This window comes from Lepidochelys kempii, chromosome 2 (genome assembly GCF_965140285.1).
Source record: "Lepidochelys kempii isolate rLepKem1 chromosome 2, rLepKem1.hap1, whole genome shotgun sequence".
NCBI lineage: Eukaryota > Metazoa > Chordata > Testudines > Cheloniidae > Lepidochelys > Lepidochelys kempii.
In genome coordinates this window covers 170,750,571-170,777,506 of record NC_136381.1, presented here as the reverse complement: position 1 = coordinate 170,777,506, position 26,936 = coordinate 170,750,571, and the positions used below count along the sequence as shown (strand labels likewise).

The 26,936-nt window shown below is 44.8% G+C and overlaps 1 long non-coding RNA gene across 1 annotated transcript; it reads left to right on the top strand.

The window, feature by feature from the left end:
- Window positions 1-6,533: 6,533 nt before the first annotated feature.
- LOC140907250 (uncharacterized) lies at window positions 6,534-25,408 on the top strand. Its single transcript, XR_012157420.2, has 4 exons — window positions 6,534-6,850; window positions 16,281-16,745; window positions 18,258-20,978; window positions 21,847-25,408. It is a non-coding gene; the product is annotated as an uncharacterized LOC140907250 (long non-coding RNA).
- Window positions 25,409-26,936: the final 1,528 nt, after the last annotated feature.

Below are 26,936 nucleotides of genomic sequence, written 5' to 3'. Positions count from 1 at the left end.
TACAAACTACAGTTAGTAGTTCTGCAATTTCATATTTGAATTCCTTCAGAACTCGTAGGTGAATACCATCTGGTCTTGGTGACTTATTCCTGTTTAGTTTATCAATTTGTTCCAAAACCTCCTCTAATGACACCATTAACTTCAAATGCTAGTACATTCAGTATTAAGTGTTAGTAGGATTCACTGCTAAGTAAGAGCATTGTTTCAGTGCTCTTTCTCATAATGAATAGCACCATACTCTGCATATAGTCTTGTTGAACCAGTGGGACTACTTGTGGAGTCATATGCTATTCAGTGTAATAGTGGCAGAATCTGGTACTAAGAAAGCAATGCTAAGAGAGTCAAACTGAGTCTAAGCTGGTGTGACACAGAGAGAGAGAGAGAGAGAGAGAGAGAGGGTCAGAAGAAAGTCTAAGTTACATAAACTTTATACTCCCTCTAGACTAAGACTTAGACACATTCACCTCTGAATTTGGCCCATTATGTCCCAAATGACTGAAAGAAAGGAATCAGCAAAATGTACCCTTTTTAAAAAAAGGAAATTATTTAGTAATTCCCAAGTAGATGTAAACAAAAATTGAAAATAGTCATTAACAAAACTGAATGGCTACTATAATAATCCAACCCAAAGGTCCATCTTCCCACACTCCAAAACCATCTTTTGAGAGAAAAATATGTATAATAGCCACTAGATTTTTCAAACCACTGCACAGTCCGACAGTTCAAAAATCTGGAAATTATTACACATATAAACAAAAAGCCCTTTGGGATGTTAAAAATATTTTAAAAAGTGAAGAACCATTTCAACTAAGTCATCTGCTATCCTATGTTGTGGGATCGGCAACATGTGGCAATAACAGAAGACATAAAAACAAATTCTTAGAAGAAATCTACATTTGGAATTAATTTGTTATACTCTGATTTTTGCATTTGCATAAGCAACAGAACCATGATTTTCAACAATACATTAAAATATGCTAGTAGTAATAAAATGAATGTGATATTTTATGCCTTTTGAAGATACTATTATTTCCATATTGTGCAATACCCTTCATAGTATTACACAATAACATTGCTTGTCATGGTAACTGTTCAGACTTAAATTTATTGTCTAAATAACATACAATGGTAATATTTTATTAATAAAGCACTGATCCTGAAGTTGCAGTGTATGCAATTTCCATTGTCTTCCATAGGAAGTGTATATAAGAGTTACAGGATCAAATTCTTGGTAAATGGGTGTCAGGTTAACCATTTTTATATTATTTAACTCTATTGTTGTAAGAGGGATGAAGAAGATACAAAGACCATCATTTGAAAGTATCACTTGATATTCAGGGGGTTGGGCAAAACCCCTGAACCCAGGGAAACAGCCATCCTTTATTCAGGATAGATAATTCTCTCCTATGTCAGCCTGTAGTGCTTTTAGGCATGAGGGAAACTGATTTTCGGCACGTGGAAGGCTGGATTTTACTTGGTCAGCTCAAGGTGAAAGAACTTGCCATAACTGTAGCTGTTTAGTCTCCTGATATTGTAACGGTGACATAGTTTTTCGTATAATACCGTAACCCTCTGCCAGGTGGAGCCAGAAGCAACCAGGGCAGGGTTCAGTATCTAGGGGTTCCTTTTCAACATCACAACACAGAACTGGCTTGAGCCCCCAGCCATTAACCTGGGAAAATTGCACACCACCCTGAGCACCTCTGAGAGGCAATACTTTCCCACTCGCAAGTGCAGAGTTTGAGTGTAGAAAATAAACTTTTAATGAAAGGAGGGAAGTCACCTGACATTAATTAAGGAAAATGCCACAAGCAGGATTCATAATCATAAAACTGTGAGCAGGACACCCATCCCAGAGTGCACGGGGCAGTGCCTGCTGCCTCATGTTCTTGAGTTCTACAACCAACAGTTCCTTTTCTGTGCCCCTCTCTGCTCCCTCACCATACCCCACTCACAGTGGTTGTCCTTGGCCAGTGAAGACCCAGGTGCATCTGTGTGAGTTCACCTTGCACCCGGGGAAGAAGGCACCTTGCTTGTGCTTGCTCTGGCTGGCTGTCCCGCCAGCTGCTGTTCCTCATCACTGGGCTGCCCCACCAGCCTCTTGTTGCCTTGCCAGCCGCTAATTCTGCTTACCGCCTTGCCAGCCACACCTTCGCCAGCTGACTGTCGTCTCCTTCTGCTGCTACCTGCCTCTCTGCTGTGACCTCTACACATCAGTCTCTTAGTGATTTTCAGCTCTTTGCAGGCTGGGCAGAAACACTGCTCCATTTCAAGTGATTTTAGCTCTCGTTTGAGCACTTTAAAATAACAAAAGGCTCCTAATGAAGCCTATTTAGCTCTTTCTTTGAACAATGGGGGGGAAAAGGTTAAGCCAGACTGGGGACCCTTAGAGAGAATCCACACCTCCTGACTAGGACACCTGTTCCCACCCCTCTTACTTTCATAGGGCTCTGGTATTCAAGCCCCTGGCCTTACGAGGTTCTTTCAGCTGAGGGTGACTCCCTCATTTGGAACAGGTTATGCACAGTTCGGCTCCCCTTTATTCATACAATAATGATAACAACATTGGTAACAACATTTCACTACCCCTGCATTCAGTACTGAAGTGATTTGTAACCCAACACCAGCCAAAGTTGATTACTTTGAGAAACACCGCTCTATCTGCTGGATATCTAAGCAGAGTAACGTGTTCATGTAAATACAGTTTGCTCCTGAAGTCTCTCCCCCTCCCAGCTAGCTGTCAGGGGAGCATTCATTCAGACCCTGCTTAAAATACCACCTTAGAGACTAACCAATTTAACCAATTTAACCAATTGGTTAGTCTCTAAGGTGCCACAAGTACTCCTTTTCTTTTTGCGAATACAGACTAACACGGCTGTTACTCTGAAACCTGTCATTATGCAAGGCACTGCATTTAGCCGTATGGAGTGGAAATCTACCAACTGCATGAAATAAATTGGTTAGTCTCTAAGGTGCCACAAGTACTCCTTTTCTTTTTGCGAATACAGACTAACACGGCTGTTACTCTGAAACCTGTCAATTATCTCAAGACTTCTAATAAAATTGCGAGGGTTGGCAACTGCACAGAAGTATCTGTTGAACCTTCTGAAAAGAAAAAAAAGGTGCAGTGTGTGCAGATGAAGATTACTTTTTATTTTTTTCAAACTGAGATCCATACAAATAACAGACTGGAGGCCACATCCAACATCAGTTGAATCAATGGAAAGATACTTCAGTATCCCTCTATTTTATCCTGCATGCTTGTTACCCCTTTTCACCCAAACAATTAACTAATATTCAGAGTCTTATGGGTTATTTCTGTTAGAAGGAGAAACTGATGATGGAGTCAGGCATTTTTTTTTTCATATTTCAGTCTAGTGAAATGAAGATGCAAGTTCTCTTTCATGTGCTTTGGATCTGGCAGTGATTGTTTGTTATGTTTTGGACATCACTGCATTATGTCAACTCAGAAGAGGTACTAATGATAGGATTTATTATAGAGAACCTTAGACTTCTAAATCCATAGAATATAGATAAGGTAGAATATTTCAATCTGTAGTTACTTAAATTCTTTCTGAGACGATGCGAGACAAATAGGAAACTGGGAAAGGACAACATTCATTTCTTTATCCAGGTACCCATGTATCCACTTTAAAAGGATATAAGTGTCATCTGTCAGACAAATGGGTCTATTGATTATTATGGTTAATACCTTAGATTATCTAGAGTTAAAGACATTTGACACTTGGTTTGTATAGTCTCATGTACAGTAAAAGCTTTTTTATCTGGCATGTTTGGGGATTGGGGGGTGCCAATAAGTGAAAAATTCTGGTTAACTAAGAGGGAGGGAGTTTGGGTGTGGGAGGGGGCTCGGGGCAGGGAGTTGGGAAGCAGAAAGGTTTTTGGGGTGCTAGATTCAGGCGGCGCTCACCTCGGGGGACTCCCCGCAAGTGGTGACCTGTCCTTGCTGCTCCTAGGTGGAGGCACGGCTAGGCTGTTCTGCGTGCTGCCCCCACTGCGCCCCAAGCACTGGCTCTGGGAACTACAGCCAATGGGAGCTCTGGGGGCGGCACCTGAGGGAGGAAGCAGTGCGCTGAGCTACCTAACCGCGCCTCCGCCTAGGAGCAGCAGAGACATGTCGCTGCTTCCAGGTAGCCACGCAGAGCCAGTAGGGAGCCTGCTGGCCCCACACCAACCGGACTATAAATCAGACTTTCTATGAAGATTAGAAATCCTGGGTTATAGAGCTTGCTGGTTGGTACAGGGCCCAATAACACAGCTTTGACTGTATATGAATGTATTTGCTTTATTATAAATATTATTTCTGCTTATTTTCATATATATCTGCTATGGATTTGAAGGTTAGCATAAAATAATGTATAATCAAATTATAGCTTTTCATTCCCCCTAGTTTTGTGATTATAGTTACAATAGATTGTAATGGGATTATATTACTACCAATAAATAATAGTGATAACAGTAATACTCAAAGCCCCCACTTAGAATCAGAGCCCCACTGTGCAGAGAGCTATACAAAAATAAAATAAAAGGGAAAACAACAGAGAAAACGTATGACAAACAGGAGAGTTTGAGAGACAGGTAATCTAACAGGGATCCACCTTCAACAACATGCTACATTTTTATAATCTGACAAAGGGCGAATGGATTGACCATTTATTTGTCCCAGGAAATTTATATGCAAACTGAGGCCCTCAGCCTGTAAACACATAATGGAAAACTACCACTAACTGGCAACCTAGTTGGCAGTTCACCGCAGGGAACAAATACTGAGTGGATATGGAAAGTAAAACACTCTCTCACACAACGCACAGTCAACCTGTGGAATTTGTTGCCAGAGGATGTTGTGAATGCAAAAACTATAACTGGGTTCAAAAATGAATTAGATTCACGGAGGTCCATCACAGGCTATTAGCCAAAATGATCAAGGATGCCACCCCATACTCTGGGCGTCCCTAGCCTCTGACTGCCAGAAGCTGAGAGTGGATGACAGGGGATGGATCACTTGATAATTATCTTGTTGTGTTCATTCCCTCTGAAGCACTTGGCATTGGCCAAGTTTGGAGGGCAGGACACTGGGCTAAATGGACCATTGGTCTGACCCAGTATGTATTAGAGTTAGTAGTATTACCCCAGTAGTATTACCCCTAGTGACCTCTCCAAATCAGATTTGAGGCAAATTAGTGGAGCAGAGCTGTTGCTTTACCTGTACTTACCAATTGCCTTACCCTCTACTCAGGGGTGCTGGAACAATTTGTATAATGGGGGTGCTGACAGCCATTGAAACAAACTGTAAACCCTGTATATAATGGAAACCACTTCAAACCGGGGGTATGGTAGCACCCCCAGCACCAATGCCTTTACTTATTCTATGGAGGGAGGATTCCAACCTCCATAATTGTCTTCCATTATCACTAAAATTCAAGATTCTGTGGCCCTTCTCTTACCTCAAGGGGCAGACCCATTCATTGCTCTGGTGAGCTGCACCCACAACTCCAAGATTTAAATAGGCCTCCAAAAATAACCTGTATCTGTATTCAGCCCTTCATTTTATCAGCTTCAAAAAATGTGTGAATAGTCAATTTATTTTAAGTGAAGCCTAGTTGACTCTTTTTAAAGGAGAGGTCCTATTCAGATTAAAAGGGGAAATCTAGCTCCTGGCACTCAGGCCATGGAGGATTTCCTACCAGCGGCATGTTGAGGTGGCAAGATTCCAGGGGGAACACAGTGTACTTAGTCCTCACATACAGCACAAAGCTCAGTTCCTTGGGGACCTTTGTACGCCAATACAGGAGGGAACAGGGTGACAGGATAACTGCTTCCTGAATCTTCCCATCCTCCCCCTCCTAGAGACGGCCCATATTGCAGCTACAGAGTCACACTGTGTCCACAGCCTCAGGACTTCAGTAGTAATGGCCCTGAAATGACTCCCAGAGTGCCCTGAGCGGGAGAACAGTACACCTTTCTGGACTCAACTGTGTGCCGATCCCCAGAATTTGAGCCTAATTGAATTTCCCACAGGATTATGTAGAGGGCATTTCAGGCTGTTTCACCCATTTGTAATAAAACCCATCTTTTGTAATGTGCCTGAAGAATAACTGTAAATTGAGAGTAAGAAAAAACAGAGGGATTAAATGCTTGGGTAACACAGAAATATGATATGAAACTGAAAACAGAGAAAACATTTTATAAAAGCAGCCAGAAGCCTTCACTTTTTCAGTCCCAGACAACATTGACCTAGGGCTGAAACACTTTATCAGTTAGGAAAGGTTTGATGTTCCATTTGAAAAATCTAATGCGTTTAGATATTTTGTTTAAACTAAGCATGTCAAAACCAATACTCTTTCAGCTATGCAAAAATCCAGCAAACTAGAGGAGTTTACTGTATAATGCTAATAAATTATTTGCAGGGCTAGCGACAGAAGCAAAGCAGCACGGACGTGTTGCTCAGAGAAACCTGCTTCTCCTTTCACAACCCTCCCCTCGGGTGCGAAGTGTTATTAGGATGGGGCTCTGTAAAAATAATCAGACAGAATAACAACACGGTCATGGTGTGTTTCCTGTCTTTGTGCGGCTACATGCTCCGTTCACTGCCCAGGCGATGTATTCCTGCCCGAGGCAGAGGTATCACGAGAGAAGCCTGTGTAATCAAAAGCTTTTTGCCAGTCCCTTTACATTTCGGCACGTAACGAGCACGAGGATCTGCAGCGAGCTACCACCTAGCAGCCGGGCTGGAAGGCGACCCCGGGGCGCGCCAAAGGCAGCCCGCACGTTCCGCACATCCCCAGCGAGGCGGCCAGCGGACAATGGCGGGAACCCGGCCGGGCTGCAGGTAGGCAGCGGCCCGGAGGGCGGGGCGGCGGGACCGGAGAGTGCGGGACGTGCCGCCGCCGCCGCCCCCTGCGGCGCTCGCAAAACCTACTGAGGCCCGGGAAGCCGAACAAAGAGCGCGGCGTTTGCCCTTTGTGTCCCCCAGGAGGCAGCTGGAAGCAGCATGATTCACCCGGGTCAGCCGGGGGTGAGGCTGCCCTCTTCCCCGTGGCCTCCTCCTCCTCCCCCCGGCCCGGCCCCGGCCCCGGCCCCGGCCCCGCGGGGCGCTGCACAGCAGCACGTTCCCCCGCCGCCCGGCCCCCGCGCTTCCGTCCAGCGCCGGCTCCCAGCCGCTGTCGGAGGAAGAATGTGTCACCCGGCGGCCTCTGACGCCAGCCCGTGTCCTGCCGGCCGCCGCCGCTGACGCAGAGCCCGACACACAACATCCACCTGGCCTCGGCCACCGCCTCCCTCGCTGCCGGGCGGGTGCCTGGCCCTCAGCGCATAATCCGAGGGCGGGGGAGCAGCAGCAGCGCGGAGGGGATCGGGCCCACCCCCCCCTCCCGATCCTGCAGCTCGCCCCCTTGGGGAGAGTCACTGGCCCCAGCGGTGGTGGGAGTGCGGAGCAAAGGGGGGCAATTGCACCAGGGGCCCTAAAATCAGCCCCCCATCCCCATCCAAAAAACGCCTGTAACCTCGGTGTAAATCAGTGAGTCTGTCGCGGTGACCCCTTTCACACAGCAAGCCTCTGAGTGCGGCCCCCCTCCCCTGAAAATTAAAAACCCCCTTTTTTATACATTTAGCTCCATTATACATGCTGGATGCAAAGCGGGGTTTGGGAGGGAGGCTGACAGCTCGCGCCCCCCATTTAATAACCTCCCTACCCTCTGAGGGGGTCCCAACCCCCAGTTTGAGATCCCCTGGTGTAAATAAAGTGAAATGGGAGAGGGTTGGCTCCAGTAAACATGGCTGCAGATTGCTCTGGCTGGGCCCATAACCTATACACCTAACTAACAAGAACACAGTACACCAGCCAGCTGCCCCAAACAATCATAAGGGATCATTAATGACTCTAGCTACTCCCAACTAGTTAGCAGTTCATTGTGAAGCACAATGGGCTAGATTCTGCACTGCGTAAATCTCGTGTAAATCTGAAGTGATTTGGGGTTACTTAGGTTTTATACTGGTGTTAGGGTGGCCAGACTGCAAGTGTGAAAAATCAAGACACTTTTTTGGGGGTGGATGGGAGGGGTATAGTTGCATATATAAGACAAAGCCCTAAATCGGGATGGTCCTGGTAATAGTGGGGTGCCCAGTCACTCTAACTCAGAGGTGGGAAAACTACACCCTGCGGGCCACATCCGACCCACGGGACCGTCCTGTCCAGCCCCTGAGCTCCTGACCCGGGAGGCTAGCCCCTGGCCCCGGCCACTCTCCCGCAGCCTCAGCTCACTGGTCTGCCGGCTCAATGCTCTGGGTGGCGGAGCAGCAAGCTCCTGGGGCAGCGCAGCTGCAGGGCCCAGTCTGACCCGGTGCTCTGTGCTGCGCGGTGCAGCTGCCTGTCCTGGTGCAACCGCGCTGCCAGCCACCGGTGTTCCAGGCAGCACAGTAAGGAGGCAGGGAGCAGGGAGGCAGGGGTCCCCGGGGGGCCCTCAGGGAACAGAGGGGTTGGATGGGGCAGGAGTCCCGGGGGGCCATCAGGGGGTGAGAAGCACGGGGGGTCGGATAGGGGGTGGGGACCGGGACATGCCTGGCTGTTTGGGGAGGCACAGCCTCCCCTAAACGGCCCTCCATACAATATCAGAAACCCGATGTGGCCCTCAGGCCAAAAAGTTTGCCCGTCCCTGCTCTAACTCATGTACAGGAAAACAGAATATGTCCCACTGCTAACTCCCCCCAACTCTTCTCGCATAATTAAACATTAATGACTCTGTGACATAAAATCCTTGCCCCAATCACCCCAAAATTATAATTGATAATTAATGAAGCTGTGCATAAGTCCCTAACCACCCCCAAATAATTAATATGTATTGATTATTGATTGATTATTATTGATTATTATTGAATATGTATTGATTAATGACACTGTAAGTCCTCAAACTTCCCCCTGACTGACTAATGACACTGTGTAAAGTTAGTCTAGAACTATTCCAATGCCAAACTAAGTACTGCAGCTTCACAGTTCTACAAAGACAACAACTATTTTATTCTCAAAATTGCTCTTGCCTGCTACAGAGGACCTACATATTCTGGGCCAGAACCTCAACTGGTGTAAATCAGTTTAGATCCAATGGAGTTCAGTGGAACTACTCCAATTTACACCAGTCTCATACAGACTTTATTTTTGTTCTTTCTTATTTTTTTTTAAATTTAAAAATAAAATTATTTTATTTATTCTGATAGGGTATAATTATCCTCTCACTTACAGTAGTGAAGGCCAATGGATGTACATGGATTTACTCTTGTTTACACTGGCCTAAGTTAATGGAGAATGAGACCTTGCTCTTTGTGTATGAAAACATAACTGTGAATGATGGTCACTCAGATCACTGTGTATTTTGCAGGGATGGTATGTGTAGATCTTAAAGCTTTACACACACTTTTTTGTTTATAATTTACTGTGGGCAGTCAGTTGTTTTTTGTACTGTGATAAGAAACTTCAATTGTGCAGGGGCTGCAGAAACTGCTCCAGAGCCATATACTGAATATGAAGTTAATTTTGTTCTCCAGGATATTGCTGAACTTAATTGGAAATAGCACAAATCTGACCCATCTCCAGGGGTGCTGGAACTAGAGGTGTTCGGGTGAAATGGTTTCCATCAGATGCAGGGTTTACAGTTTTGTTCAATGGCTTTTAGCACCCCCACTATAAAAATTGTTGGAGTGCCACTGCCCATCTCAGGAGCTACACAGCCACCTCTTCTGTATATCCCAGTACTTAACTGGGGCCACAGTAACATGCATGATATTAAGCTTATCTTACAGAGAAGGGTGAAGGACTGAATTAGCCATGCCACTATTTGTGGAATCTGTTGTTCCAGAGTGTCAAGATATGTAAAATCTGATGCTCACAGCACTAAGTCATCCCCTCCAGGGATGACAATAATAAAAATAACAAACAGTGAATACAAATTCAATTACACTGACTGTCTGAAGTGGCTTTTTGACACTTGTTTGGGGCAGCAACTTGGCTTTAGGAGAGTGAGGTTAGTGCAATACCTCCCAGAAGAAGCGGGGGATAGAATTACAGTTTAATTTCCTAATGCCCTTTTCAGCAGCATTCTGAACAGATATGAGCAGAGCATAGTGAGTGTCTCTTTTGCAACATGCTGCATTAATTGTGCCTCACAAAATGGCAGCTACCCCTCTAGATAGTCAGATTTCTTGGAAATTTAAAGGTGAAACCCAAAGAGAAAACAAAGTCTTAACACTTACCTACTTTGTAAATTTGAGTTAGAGTAGTCATGTGGGAACTCTGTGTTAAAAGTGGCTGAAGGTACCTGATAGGAAGGGCAACTGGCAAATTGCTCTTTTGCAATTCCTTATATCATCTACAGGTCAAACAGTAGCATAATCATTTCATATCCTTAAGTAATAATGGTCATCAGCTTTAACTTCAGTGGCTTTTCCCCTTCCTAAAGTTTTATCCTGTAACTGCTGGTGATTGCAGTTCTTCATTATCTGCCCTTTTATTTCTACCAGTTCCCAGTGACTTCTTGACAAAACCTCACTTTTATCTTTCTCCGTAATTTTCTTTGAAAATCTTCTGGCCTAGGCTTTAAAGATGGATTCTTTAGTCCATGCTATACCTACTTATTTTGATATCTCTAATCTAAGTTAATTGTATCTATTATATCATGGGTGGTTTGTTAAGCCCCAGTATAGCATTCTTATGGAAACTAAAGGCCCACCACCAAATTAGCAACCAAACTTGTCTGTCAGACTGAACCAGACAAAGGACCCTTTGGAAATCTTAAGACTTAAACATGTGGAGCAAATGCAGCTCCTGCCACTCTTCAGCAAGATCTCATTGTGGTGACAGAGTGCTTCCCTTAGAGCTAATGTGAGATGACATCACTTCTCTATACAGTCACATGCTGTGCACTCCTAGGGAGAATAGATCCCATAAATGTTTAGGAACAGACATGTTCCAAAGAGAGTTTAATCAAGCAGTAAAACCTTAGTGTGACTTTAACAACATTACTGTAATTTGTTTTCACCTTTAATATGCTTCACTTCATTCCATATGCCCTGGTTGTGCCAGGGAGAAGAAATCTCTATAATCATTATAGACTTTGTTTGTGGACAGGCTGGTGAAGTGGCTTTATAACATAATGATATGGTACAGTAAGTATACTCTAAACAGTTAAAAGCATGCTTCCTAATAAGTGTGTGTGTGTGTGTATAAAGTAGATATACAGGCCAACATTTTCAAACCTGCATTAATTTAAGGTGCATTAATTTAAGCACCTAAATAAGTAGTCTGATTTTCAGAGGTGTTGCGACCGCTCAGTTCCTACAGCTCAGCAGCTATGAAAACCAGGCAACTTAAATATAGGTGCCTAAATACAAAGTTAGAGACCAGATTTTTAAAGTTATCTAGGTCCCTAAAGATGCATATAGGTACCTAGTGGGATTTTCAAAAGCATCTAAGCAAGTTAGGTGCCTAATTCCTGTTGCTTTCAAAGGGAGTTAGGCACCTAGCTTTTGAAAATACCACAAGGAGTCTATCTGACGCTTTAGACTTCTAAATACTTTTGAAAATCTGACTCTAAGTACCTCACGTAAATTTGAACATTTTAGCCCTACTGCAGATCTTTGTCATTTTCAGCCCTATTAGCTGCAATAATTTGTTTGAGTGGCAGAAAAGTGAACAGTCGAGTTTGTGGCTTTTTTCCTACTGAAATCTTTGGAAAGCTAAACAGGCAAACCATGGGATGTCAGCCTTTTTCCAGTGATTTATATGTCAAATTTGTAGGGCGTTGAGAAGCCACACAAAGGTCTTGAAGCTGCAGAATGAAGTAAATAGCATGATGTAATATATTTAGCAAATGATAATATAAACTATGGATAAACATACGGAGAGGGTTGAAAAATGCATTCCTTGGCTGAAATTAGTGGAGATTTAGAGCCAAGTTGAGGAGATGGGGGTGGCAATTTCCTTGGCTTCCTTATAACAAACAAATCATTACCTCTTTGAAGACAGCAGAATATCTATAACACTTTTGGACTGGTAAAGTCTCACATCAGTCTTGAAAAAGTAAAATTCATCAATATGCCTTCTCCCCTTTCCCCAGGAATCATATGAAGGCTGACAGAAAGGTGGCACCCCTTCTTCTCAGAACCCACCCACATATGTCTATACTACCTGGCACTCTTACTTCCCCTGACCTGACAAGGCCTCCCATGTAAGACTAGCACCCACCTGACATCCTCCACTGCACTCAGCACCCTCCTTCCCTCCCAGCCAGTCCATTCCCTCAGGCAACATCCCTCTCAACCAGGGCCTTCAAACTGCACACACCCTTACTGTCTTTGTGGAAGAGGCTCCTCCTCCTTCTCTTTGGTGGGCTGCCAAATGCTCCCCTTCTCCATTAGACCTACAGGGCAGATGGCTGCCTGGTAACAGCCATCCCCTTCCTGTCTACAATCTCTAACGGGTATGAACCTCTCCCCTTTTCATCCCTTGTGCAGCAGAGTGTACACTCTGTGTCGTGGTAACATATAGGTTCCAGAAGCCCTTGCAACTCTATATCCAAAGCTTGGGAGTGGAAGGTCTGAATGGCTTAAAAGATTTGATAATAGGATATGGAAACTTTCATCACTGGATTGTTTTTAGCCTAGCTCATGTCAGAAGTTGTTACTGAAAGTAGATAATTTCATGATTTGTGTGAAAGGAGGTGGTGGTCTTAGTCCACTTTCTAGGAGACACATGACCATGTCACAGACAACATTTCCACAGCTGGCACAAACTGGTATCTTGTACCACAGATAACAATAATTGAATGGTCATGGAACTTGAACTACTCTTTGGACACTAATGAGACTTCATCCAGGAGAGGGCTGAGGCACAACTGTTGTGTGATTTAGGGTTGTTTATGCTGATATCCATGTTGTGCATACTCTGTGAATAAATATGACTTCAGCCTTGAGTACTGTCCTTCCTTCATGAGCATCAAATCCTCACCAGATTCAGTAGGAAGGAGAAATGTATGTATGTACAATATATTTTAATAGAAAAAGGCATGTCTTCAGCTGACCCTGGCTCCATTAAGCTCACACAGATTGTTCAGTCAGCATCATTCCTCCTGAATCTTAAACAGAGAAGAGTAGATACATATGACATTTGTTGGCTTTATGGTACTAAAAAGACAATTTGCTATTGTTCTCTCTGAGAAGATACTAGTGATGGGCAAAGCTCCAGAGTTTTAGAGGTTTGACTTGAGTAAGGTTACATCTTTCTCTGCCTATTACTGGCCTAACTTAGGGCCCCAAACCTCTCCAGAGTTACACTCTTGACCATGAAAAGGCATTATTGTTTGAGCAAATGTGTTCATATGGGGAGTTATACCAGTATAATTATACTGGTAGTGGTAGGGATATGCCAGTGAATTTCCATGTGTAGATAAGGCCTAAGAAATCAGTAGCCCTAAGCAGGAGAGGAGATAGTGAAATTGTGAATTAATTTTTAACTTGCAGCTTTTCTGTGCCTTTATAAGAAGCAGCCTTCAAAGGGAACACGTGCACTGGTAAAGCACAACACAACACACAGACAAGCAGACTACCATCATGGTAGTTCCTCCTCTTCCATTTTGAAGGTATGGTCCATACCAGGGGTGGGCAAACTATGGCCCACGGGCCGGATCTGGCCACTCAGGGCTTTGGATCCAGCCCTGGGATTGCACCCCGTGGTGCCGCGTGCCCCGCGCTGCTCTCAGAAGCGGCCAGCACCACGTACCTGGGGCTGGGTGTGTGTGGGGGGGAGCAGAGATCTCCGTGCATTGCCCTTGTCTCCAGGCACTGTCCCTGCAGCCCCCATTGGCTGGGAACGGGGAACTGCGGCTAATCGGAGCTTCGGGGGAAGTACCTGGAGGCGTGGCAAGGGAAGCGCGCGGAGCCCTGTGCCCCCCCCACACCCGCAGGGGCTGCGCAGGGACGTGGTGAGCAGCGCAGCGTGGGGCCAGGGCAGGCATGCAAGGAGACTGTCTTGGCCCCGGTGCGCGCCGCTGCCATCCCGGAGCCGCTTTAGGTAAGCGGCGCTGGGCTGGACTCCAACCCTCTCCTGCACCCCTCCTGCACCCTAACCCCTTGTCCTGAGCCCCCTGCTGCACCCACATCCTTCCTGCACCGCAACCCCCTGCCCTGAGCCCCTTCCCACAGTCCGCACCCCTGCCCTGAGCCCCCTCCTACACTCTGCACTCCTCCTGCACCCCAAACCTCTTCCCTGAGCCCCCTCATACACCTTGCACCTCTCCTCTGCCCCAATCCCTTGCCCTGAGCCCCTTCCTGCACACCGCACCCCCTCCCACACCTCAACCCCCTGCTGCGGCTCTGCATACAATTTCCCCACCCAGATGTGGCCTTCGGGCCAAAAAGTTTGCCCACCCCTGATCTATGCTCAACGTGTGCTGCTTGCACTCTGCCAAGGCAGGAAAGAATTGGGAGGAGTCATGGCTCTGCTTTTCCCCCTTGAGGGTGTATAGTGATGTTTATACTTCTCTGGCCCTTGCATTTAGAGAGCACAAGAAATGTGATTGTGACTGCCCTGGTACAGGGATGCAAGGATGAGCAAGCTTCTTTCACTCACTGCCTTGCACAATCATGGCAGGCTAGCTGTCATGTGACCCTTGGTGATTAATTTCAATGCAGGAAAATGGCTGAATGACTAAATCAGTGTTACCAACTTTTGCAGTTGTGGGAGGGGCCTGGTTAGAGCTTTGGCCCTGTCCCATCAAAGTGCCAGCTAGCAGAGCTGAGCTGGGATAAAGGGTGTAGCAAATTATGTCCTTTTTAGGACTGCAGTAAATAGCTATTTCCTTGGAGCTGGACAGGAATTGTGACACAAAGTATGTCTATACTGCAATTAAAAACCCACAGCTGGCCCTTGCCAACTAACTTGGGATAGTGAGGCTTGGGCTAAGGGGCTGTTTAATTGCGGTGAAGACATTTGGGTTTGAGCCCAGGCTCTAGGACCCTGCAAGGTGGGAGAGTCCCAGATAGGGTGACCAGATAACAAGTGTGAAAAATCGGGACATTTTTTCTTGTGGAGGGTGGATATAGTTACCTATATAAGACAAAGCCCCTAATATCAGGATGGTCCTGATAATATCAGGGCGTCTGGTCACCCTAGACCCAGACCTCAGGTTGCAGTTTGAGCCTGTATGCTTACACCACAATGAAACAACCCCTTAGCCCAATTCATCTGGCATGGGCCAGCCATGGGTGTCTAATTGCAGAGTAGACATACCCTATGATTCCTTCCTTGGCCTCATCCTGGGACTGAGTAGCTATGTCCAACCCCTTACTTGGGACTGAACCTTAAGGCTCAGTCTACACCTTAGTGTTTTTAAATTGTCTCAAGGGAGTGCAGGGTGGTGTGGGGGAGCGCTTCTGTTTCATGTTGAATTTTGTCTTTTTGATTAACACTCTCTTCCTAACCATTATTTCAATGGTCCTTTGTAGCAGATTTTGCTGGGGTTGAGTAAGTCTGCTGTGAAAAGTGATACTTTATATGTATGTAAATATCACTTTTCACAGTAGACTTACTAGCTAGCAATAAATAAATTATAGTGACTTGGACATGTATATGTGCATATTTATTTTTTTTTAAGCTAATAAAGTATTTTAGGAAGAAGTGTGAGAGCGGCCACCAGCAAGAGTTGGTGGCTGCACTCTGAGGCCACCAAATAACTTGTCCTGAGAACCCCTGAATTAGATGCTACTTTACCTTTATGTTTTTATCTTTGAATGAAGACAGTATAGAAATAGTGGTTCATGTCCCTACTATCTCCCTATTCAGAAAATAAAGACTAAACAGGGTTTGCTTTATCAGATTACCCAGACTTTGCTTACAGAGGACATACTTGTGAAACCCCTGGACACCAGGCATTAGGACAGTTCACCTCTCTGTCACCGTGGCCAATGCCTTATTTACCATTCACACCATTATTGTTTCAGGAAATGATTTCCCCCCTTCCAGTTACTGCTAGAATAGCATGGATCTTTCTGGGGAGCTCCACTGACATCTCTACCAATATTCCCTACTGTCAGCTACTAGCCCTGTAAACAACCACTCAAACCAGATGAAATTTCCCCCCATGCAAGGAGCCAGCATGAAGCCTATTAAATCTTATTTTGAAGTGATTCCAGCATGCATAGGCCTTCTGCTGGCTCTCTCAATGTGCCAAGTCATGATTTTATCAAGATCTCACCATGTTTTTCTATATCCACAGCTCCTGGAGTCTTTTTATTACATGAGAATCCCAGCTTTAATTAACAAGCTTTTCTCTGCAACTCTGAGGGACAGAAACTTTTAAGAAACTGAAACGATAAAGACTCAGAATCAGCATGCAAGTTTAAAAAAAGGCCCCAATTTATTATTTTTTATAATCTCATGGTTTTTATGCCATTCTCATGATTTTTGGGGCCTGACTCATGACCTTTAAAAGTTTGAAACTGGGGACCACTGCCCTCTGCACAGGGGTGAATTTTACTCAGTGTGATTTCCTTCTGATTTTATTTCCTCTGAAGAGACCTCCTGGAGTTCATTGCAGCATTGCAGTCAGCAGATTGCCACCTTATGCTATACTGCCTCCTCTCTCTTCCCCTGTTCATTCCCCATGTCAAGAGTGTAATCAACGATATTTACCTAGGAAGATTTCAAGTGAAAAGTTTTAGCCGGTATATTATTACAAAAGGTAATTAAGAATTAATTACTTCTCCGATACAATGGCAAACTTTATTATACTGCATGCCAGTGACAACTACAGGACTAAATGTACCTTTCAGCTGTACACGAATACAAGGCCTGTCACTCATTTTGCACCATAATTTACCACTGCTGTTATTCCACTGTTCATTTCTGTAAATCAGGATCACATGTGTTGAAAGATAAAAGCTCACTCCTAAGGGAATTCTGCGCCACTGTGCATGGGCAGAATTTATGTCCCCCGCAGATTTCTTTGCTTCTCCGCAGAAAAATGACTTTCTGATGGGGAAGCCACGAAAGTGGTCATGCAACCCTCCTCAGCAGTATGTTTCAGGTGCCATGAGCAAGTGGCAGAGAGGTAAATCACTATGGGGCAGGGGGTGGGATTGAGGAAGACCCAGCTGGGGCTCCTACCCTGCGTTGGGCTCAGCTGCTAGTCCTGGCTGGGCTGGGGGGGGATGGGACTTCCTCTTTCCCTGCATGGCATCCAGGGCCAGGTGAGACCCATCCTCAGATTTCTCCCCCAGCTTCAGGAAGGTCTGCAAACTCCCCCCTTCCCCACTTCTTGCACCCATCACTCCTCAGCTGCAGGAGGAAGGATCCATGTGCAGGAAGCTGCTCTCCCATCTGCCCAACCCCATGCATCCAGACACCCTCATACTCAGACCCTCCTGCCAAGCCTCACCACTCTGCACTCAGAACCCCACCACCACATGAGCCCCACTTTCCCTGCACCTGGAGCACCCTGACAAGCCACCTGAACCTGGATTCCCACCCCACCAAGCCCCAACCAGCTGCACCTGGATCCCCACCCAACTGAGCCCCACTCCTCCAGCATCTGGACCCCTCACTGAGCCTCCCAAACAAAGACTACCCTGCCAAGCTTTATCCCCCCAACACCCAAACCCTCTCCTGTTGAGCCCCAACCACCTTCATGTGGACTCCCCTGCAGAGCCCCATTACCGTTGCACCCAGACCTGCCCCCCACAAGTCCCTGTGCAACCAGATCCCCCACTGAGCCACCTGCACCCAGACTAGCCGACACAGAGCCCTCTCAACCCGCACCCGATACTAAGCTCCTGCACACTTGCATCCTGCCTTGCTTAGCCTGCCTGCCCACACCTTGTGCACCTGGCACGGAGGGGCAGGGCCCCGGGGTGTTTCTGGGGCAGGCCTGGTCCTTGCGCTGTATCAGGGTTGGGTGTGGCCTCACCGCTGAGTGTATGTCCCAGCTGTGGGGGGGCACAGTGATCTCCCACCTCTGTGCAGCCAGTGGACTGTGCTCTCCACTGCCATGCTGGAGCCTCCACATTTATTTGACAAATACAATTTGCAGAATTTTGCAGAATTTTAAAATACTGTGCAGAGAATTTTTTTTTTTGTCGCAGAATTTTAAATTTTTTGGTGCAGCATGCGCTCAGGAGTAAAAGGTTCATCTGTGTTATAAGTGTTCATCTAATGTCACACGCTGCTATTTCATGCTATGCTTCCTTCTTTGCAGACAGCAAAATCTAGAGCAACTGGACAAACCTAAAAAACCTGAAACTGGCTTAGAAATTGTATACAAAACACATGAGTGTTAAAAGTCATTATAATAAAACCCCTGAGACAAAGACAGAGAACTCCCAGATTACAAAGGACAAATTCCAGCCTACATGCACAAGGTGTGGAAAAAGTCACATCCCAAGAGATGATGCATATCCAACCTGAGGCACACACTGTAATAAATGCATAAAATATGGACATTTTGCTGTTGTTTGCCACATCAAGTCAGTTAAGGAGTTGATTCATATTGCAGACAATCAAGAGCCGTTTTTTCTGGGATCTATTACTGTTGACATAGAGACTTCCTGGAAAGTGAAACTGAATATTCATGGCAAGATTATTGACTTTAAAAATTGACTCAGTAGCTGTTGTCACAGTCATCTCCGGTCTTCTTCAACCCCTTCCAGAGCTAATGTCACCTGCCACAGCTCTGACTAGCCCTAGAGGCATTCTGCACTGCCCAGGCCAGTTCACCACAGAAACAACTTACAAAGACAAAGCTATGCATTCAGAGTCTATGTGATCAAAGGACCACAGACCAACAGCCTCTTGGCCCTGTGAGTGGCAGCCATGATGGGCCTAATGAGAAAGGTAGAAGAATTTAATAGAATATTTGGTGATATTGGACTTTTGAAAGACAATCCAGTACAAATAACATTAAGAGACAATGCAGAACCATGTAGTGTTCATTCACCACATAGGATTTCTATCCCATTACTTCATACTGAGTTAAAGACAATGGAGCAGATTCTCTTGATTATGCCAATGTCTGAGCCAACAACATGGGTGTGTCCCAATGTTACCAGTTATAAAGAAAAATGGAAAAAATATGAATCTGTATGAATCTTAAAAGACTTAACAAAGCAATTGTAATAGAAAAATATTTCCCCCTACTATTGGATGACTTCCTCCCCAAAATGAAAGGAGCTACAGTATACTCCAAGCAAGATGCCTCAAGCAGATTCTAGAAAATTCCTTTAGCCAAAAAAAGTGCTAAACTAACTACATTTATCACGCCCTTTGAGAGATTTTGCTTTTGAACATTATATTTTATCAGTGCACCTGAAATTTTCCAAAGAAAGATGACAGAATTGTTAAGGAACAGAAATGGAGCTCTCATTTTCATGGATGATATTCTGACATGAAAATTTTCAATGGAAGAATAACAAAACTCTCAACAGAGTCCTGAGCCTAATCCATCAGCTTTAGTCCAGACTAAACAAGGAAAAATGCATTTTCCGCCTACCCCAAATGGAATTTTTGGGACAGATAATAAATAAAGATGGAATTAGTGTTAAGCCTGAGACAGTAGAAGTGTAACCCTTCTGCCAGGTGGTGCCGGCAGCAACTAGGGCCGGGTTAAATATCTAGGGGTTCCTTTCCAAAAATACAACACGGAACCATCTCAAGCCCCAATTCTGTAACCTGGGAAAATTACATGCCACCCCTCGGTGCCCCACTCGCAAGCACAGAATCTGAGTGTAGAAAAGAAAACTTTTAATGAAAGGAGGGAAGTCACCCAGCATTAATTAGGGAAAATGCCACAAGCAGGATTAATAATCATAAAACTGTGAGCAGGACACCCACCCCAGAGTGCATGGGGCAGTGTTTTCTACCACATGTTCTTGAGTTCTACAACCAAAAGTTCATTTACTGTGCCCCTCTCTCTTCCCTCACCATACCCTACTCACAGTGGTTGTCCTTGGTCAGTGAGGACCCAGGGTTCAGAGGTGCATCTCTGTGAGTTCACCTCCCACCCAGGGAAGAAGACACCTACCTTGCTCCACCTGAACACTTGCTCCTTGCTGACCGCCGCTCCCCCGCCACTCCTGCTGGCTGCCCCCCGCCAGCTGCCCACTGCTGCTCGTAGCCCGCAGTAGACACTCATGGAGTCCTGCATTGCTCTCAACAACCTGTGAGTCTGAAGATGATGCAGATGCATATGTGGATGGCGGCTGCTGTGGATACTTACAGACCAGTGTCAGAAAAGAGTCTACACCAGCTACAAAAAAGCAACCTTGACAGACATTCAGCTTCTAAGAAACTTCTAAGATACATTGGGACAGCTGGACCAAGTACCTAAAGAACACTAAGGAAGCAACAAAAGACCATTTTGTGGCAGGTGGACAATTAAGCCAATCAAATGGACTCATGATTAAAGACAGCTGAATTGTAATTCCAGACAAAATGAGAAGAGAAATCCTAAATCTCCTCCATGAAGGACATTGAGGATTAAAAGAACAGGAGTACTTGTGGCACCTTAGAGACTAACAAATTTATTTGAGCATAAGCTTTCGTGAGCTACAGCTCACTTCATCGGATGCATGCAGTGGAAAATACAGTGGGGGGATTTTATATACATAGAGAACATGAAACAATGGGTGTTACCATACACACTGTAACAAGAGTGATCAGGTAAGGTGAGCTATTGGCAGAAGAGAAAAAAATAAATACTGTGAATGGATTAACCAGTCAGTGTGGTGGCTGGGCATCAGCAAGGACATAAAGAATAAGCATCTGCATGTGAACATTGAAGAACCAACAGACCAACACAACACAACACAAAGAACCTTTAATAACAATACCTCTACCAGACAGACCTTGGAAGAGACTAACTGCAGATTTCTGCAAATTCAGAAGACATCATTATCTGGTCATTGGTGGACTAATTTTCCAGGTATGTAGAAATAATGTACTTGAAAGATATAACATGTCACAGGGTTATCTTTTGCTTATTTCGGTATTCCAGAACAACTAGTGATGGACAATAGACTTGTGGCACCTTAGAGACTAACAAATTTATTTATTAATTTATTCACTGCAGCAAAATTTAAATCCTTCTGAACAAAATATGATTTTGGTCATATTAGCAGCAGCCCACATTTGCCTACAAGCAAATGGAGAGACAGACAGTTGTATAGATAGCCAAGAAAATCCTACAGCGGGAAGATCCATTCCTTCCTCTTCTGAGTTATAGATCAACACCAACAACAGCTAACATGGAATATATTATGTTTAAAATGTTTTCAGAATATTTTGCTGTTTTATATATATGACTAAACAGCACAGTGAAAAGGACAGTCACTTGTAATGATTGCCTGGTGCTTCTAAGTAATTTAGTCTTCTATTTGGGTAAGCAGAGTTAGAATGAGCTCTACCCTGACATCTGGTGGTGAGCTGTGGAAAAAGACTTTAGGTGCTGATCTGGTTTGCATGGGCACACCCACCCTGCCTAGCATGATGGACTGCTTGCCCAAACGGTCACTTTGGTTGCTCTGGGATCCCCAGTCTCTTTGTTATGGGGGCAGGAGTAATAAAGGGTCGTTATCCTGGTTATGTGAATCAAGGACAGTAGAACTGTACTTGGCATTTTATGACGGAGGGACTCGCCCTCAAATAAGTAGCACTCGCTAGGTAAGGGACATGGGTTCCAAAACCCAGTGAATTGTGAGAGGCTGCGGATAGGTGTGGGGGGGGCCCAAAATGCTACTTTGACCCCTTCTCTCTCCACTGTGTAATAACAGAGCTAATTTTAATTCCATTAGGAGTCTTGTTATATGCTGCAGAGCTGAAATCACTAAAGAGCTGAAGTTACTAAAAGCTGAGATCACTGAGAGCTGTGTTAAGTGTGCGTGTGTGGGGGGAGGGGCCTGAAGACGAGTTGGTGAGCAGACAGCAGGATGGCTAGCATGGAGAGTGGAGTGGATAGCTGGGTGGCTGGCAGAGAGGAGCAGACAGCAGGATGGCTAGCGGAGAATAGAGAGGAGTGGAGCGGATAGCCGGGTGGCTCGTAGAGAGGAGTGGCCAGCAGGATGGCTGGCGGAGAGGTGCAGCTGACGGTGAAGACTGCAGCAGAACCCCATGGAGATGCATGGCACTTGGCCGTCGACCCAAGCAGCGGATCATGTAAGATGCCACCCATACCTCCCTCCACTTCCACCCAGGCTGGGAGGTAAACTCTGCAGATGAACTTCTGAACTCTGCGGGACTGCACTGATCAAGGACAGAAACTGTGTGTGTGTGTGGGGGGTGACTACTGGGTTGCTGGACTTAAGACCCTGAGGGGAAAAGAACACTGCCAAACTTACTTGGGGGTGGGTCTTTTGCTCATGGTTGGTGTTATGAATCCTGTTTGTGGTGTTTCCCCAACATAATGCCGCATTGCTTCCCTCCTTTATTAAAAGGCTTTTGCTACACTCAGACTTTGTGCTTGTGAGAGGGGAAGTATTGCCTCGTAGAAGCGCCCAGGTGGGTGGTATGTAATTGTCCCAGGTCACTGGGTGGGGGCTCGAGCCGGTTTTGCATTGTGTTATTGAAACGAAACCCCTAGATACTGAACCCGGCCCTTGTTGCTGCCAACTCTGATGGGCAGAAGGGTTACATATATGACTAAACAGCACAGTGAAAAGGACAGTCACTTGTAATGATTGCCTGGTGCTTCTTGGTCATTTAGTGTTCTATTTGGTCATAGTGCAACTCCTGATGGAAAGACAACTCAGAACTACTGTTCCAACATTGGAACAGAATCTGTCTCCAAAGTGACCAAACATGAAGAGGGTAGCCAAACTAGATGCAAAGTTTAAAAGAGCTTATGAACACTTTTACAACAGACATCACTCTGTTAGAGAATTACCAGATCTAGAACCTAGTGACCATCTTCATGTGAAATTGAATGGACAAAAGGGAGGGACAACTCCAGATGTCATAAAGAAAAAGAATTCAGCACCCAGATCGTATGTGATCAAGACCAACAATGGAGAGTTCAACAGAAACTGTCAACATTTACAGTTTGTTCCTCAACCCCCCTGCCCCACCCCAAACCCCAAAAAACAAACAGAGCAAACTCTGTGGATGACATATGCAGAACAAGATGATGATGACTCAAGGATTTCAAAGCAACCACAACCAGTCATTGCAGATGACCAAGTTGTTATATAGTCAAATTGTGTAATTAAAAAAACAGTACTATTCAGAGACACTTAACAGACTCATACGGACTGAACTTCAAAGGTATTGTGATAGTGTAAATGTTGTATATGAGGGGTGGCCAACCTGAGCCTGAGAAGGAGCCTGAATTTACCAATGAACATTGCCAAAGAACCACAGTAATACGTCAACAGCCCCCCATCAGTTCCCCCACCCCGCTCCCAGCGACTCCCGCCCACCGACAGCCCCGCCCATTAGCGTCTCCCACACCCTCCTTGCACCTCCCAATCAGCTGTTTCGTGGCATGCATGAGGCTCTGGGGGAGGGAGGGGGAAGAGCGAGGGCACAGCAGACTCAGGAGAGAGGGCGGGAAACGGTGGAGTGGGGACAGGGCCTGTGGCAGAGCCAGGGGTTGAGCAACGCGCACCCCCTGGCACACTGGAAAGTTGGCACCTGTAGCTTCAGCCCCGAAGTCGGTGCCTATACAAAGAACCGCATATTAACTTCTGAAGAGCCGCATGTGGCTCCGGAGCCACAGATTGGCCACCCCTGTTGTATATGGTAGGAATGTAAAACATAAAGGAAGAGATGTAATGGAATCCTAAATTGTATTATGCTGTTTAGCCAGTAGGTGGCACGGTGTATAAAATGCCTTATTTCAACCTAATAGCCATACCGAGAAGAGCATTAAAAGATCTTCTGATGAACTCATCTGGTATGTATAAGCAAGTTTTGTACAAAGTTCTGGTACAGAAGTACATGACACCCTATATGTTTGTACCTGTTAAATCTCTCTGAAAATAATGGGGGAATTTCTCTAAATCTCATTCCCTGTGTCAGCTATCTGTCTAAATACACAGACCCCCCGCACCCCCACATGTAGGGCCAGAATATAATATACTTTGTTTCAGTGAAACCAAATAGCTGTCTTTTATGATGCTTATATAGTCTTTGAACTGTTCCTGTAAAAGAAAGGATACTGTTCAGACAGGAAATGCAACTGGACAATGAGGTAGTATATTTGCTAGAAATGAAAAATGGAGGGGACACACAGCATAACACACTGAGGGCAAGACTGTGATATCCTTATGCACATGAAGCATTCCCTTCATAAGTAGCCTCATTGATTTGCGGGATAAGTTACTGCTCAATGTGAGTAAGGGTACTACAGTCTGGCTTTTATTTAGTAAATACTTAACTATATAAGGCATTATAAATCACTATTCATCTCCTTTAACTTGAGAAAACTCTCATCCTAATGGTGGACAGTAAGGTCAAGTCACCAAGAGTGTTTGATAATCCCCACTGGCAGAGTATTCTGAGTTTCAGTTTCATTGGAAATGAACCACAGCTCGTGCGCGCACGCAAGAGAGTTCAGCAGGGTATGAGATTAGCTAACTCTAATGGTATATAATGGTATATGCTGCAGCCAGAGCTGTGAATAGCTGCTTGTGTAGACATAACCCCAATAGCTGTACTCTAGCTAGCTCGTTAAAAATAGAAGTGAGGGTACAATGGTGTGGGCTTTAGCACTGGCTGTACAAGCAAGTACGTACTCAAAAGGATCAGACAGACAGCACTGCGGCATCCTCACTTCTATTTCTCGTGAGCTGGCTAGAGCATAACAAGCCTGGGTATGTCTACACAAGCCATTCATACCCCTGTCTGCAATGTGGACTTACCCTAAATTAATAATAGTGTATATTGCGGTGGCCTGTATTAAGATTTCACCTGCAGATGGTTAGGCCACTTAGAATCAGAATTTATTCTTAGATATAAAAAGATTGGTGTGCTCCCAAACTACCTGAAAAGCTTAGGGGCCATGTCAAGCCACTGATTTTAAAGCAGAAATTCCCATTGAATTTATTATCTGAAAATCAATGCTATCCCATGCCATGGTCTGGCCATAGATAAGGGGGAAAGGGTAACTTAAATATAACTTTTTCAGTCTGTATTTGTGATACCCCTACTTAATGGTATTTTAGTCCTCAAGCAGACCCACTGAAATGAGCAGAACTACTTGTGGAGTAAGGTAGCACTCAGCACGAGTAACGATATCACAGTCTAGCTCTCAGTGTCTTACACAATGAGCCACTTTATCTTGACTTTTGTAAATTTTAGGAAATAGATGCCAGTATTATAAATTCAATTTGCCATCTCAATTTCTTCTTTGAACTTTATGCTAGTATAGTATCATTCCTTTTCCAGGAACAGTAAAAAGACAAATGTGTGTGTCACAAATGACAGCCATTTGTTTTCATTAATATTCTCTAGTTTTAAATTCAGCTACAAATCGTGAAAAAAAATAAAATAACCCAGAAGCAATGAGTTTATTCTTTAAGGAAATTCCTTAAAGCAAAGCTACCAAATTCGCCAGGCTTTCAGCTGATTGTTAAACAGAGCACAGGCTTGAAAGAGTGCAGTGGTAAAATCACCTCATGTAATTCCCAGAGAGAGTGCTTTATTGAGGTCAAGTCTTATGAACAGGCTCTGTCCTGCACTTTACCTATGGTGACAGACTGTTCAGAAGCAGATTTTTTTATTCTTTAAACCACCATGTGCCTGCTCAGCCAGAGCACATTAAAATAAAGTAATAAACAGAATAATAGGCAGTCTGTATAAATAAATAACTCAACATATTGCTGTGCCTTTTAAAACAACAAAGAGCACCCTCCTTTTGGACTCCCTGCTAGAATTTTCTGTTGTCATTTATTAATGCTTTGCTCCTAGGGTAACCCAACTGAAAAAGAACAATAAACAAAGCACCTTCTATGCCATATGAGTATATTTATTTGTTTAAGTAAGTCTTCAGAGAGTCATGTTCAGCTGCTGGAGAAAATAGACCTGAGTCAGCACTTCCCCCCAGCTCTCTGTGCTGGCAGGAAATGAAAACTATTACAATCAGCTTGTTATACAAAATGTGTAGAATTAGTGTCAGCATTTCAGAATTGTTGTATACCAGCCTTGCATGCTTATTGATAACAGCACCAGTCATTAAACCATTCTTAAAATAATGGTTAACCAGCCTGTCACATTTTTAATCTGGGAAAACTTTACAATGTGATACACTTAAAAAAAATAAAACCTCTACCTACAGGAGACGTCTGCTTTGATTCCAAGAGTTACCCACTAGTTTAACTTACGTACTTTCTTGTTAGTTGCTTTTCCTGCTGCAGTGTTCTCTGCATCTCAGGAGAGAGAAGTGAATTGATTTAATTTACCTTAGACTCAATGGTCAAATTTAGAGGTGAAGTGTAATGGGATGTAAGATCCATATCAGTAAGTGGATGCAAGTCTGGGGGAATCTAACTGAGCCCAAGCAGGTTTAAATTGATTTAATTTACATGCTTAGAGGTTTGGAAGAAGAGGTGCTACCCAAGTCTAGATTACCTTAGATCCCCTTAGGACCTGATCCAAACTTCAAGCTTAATGGGCAGAAGGCTTATCCACAGATCAGGTATAGCATGGATAACAGCTACCCCACATTTCCCTACCAATGTGCCTCATCTGTGTCCCAGAGAAAGTTGAGAGGATGGGCCGGTCTCTGTGCCAACTCTATACTTGATTCTGCTGAGATTGTCAACAAGGTTGCCAGTTACAAACAATTGTGACATTTTGTATGTGTGTGTGTGTGATACGAGACCTGCTGACTAGGAGCTGGTGAAACCGCCAATTCATTTCATAATATTTAAACAGTAAATTAGAGCAC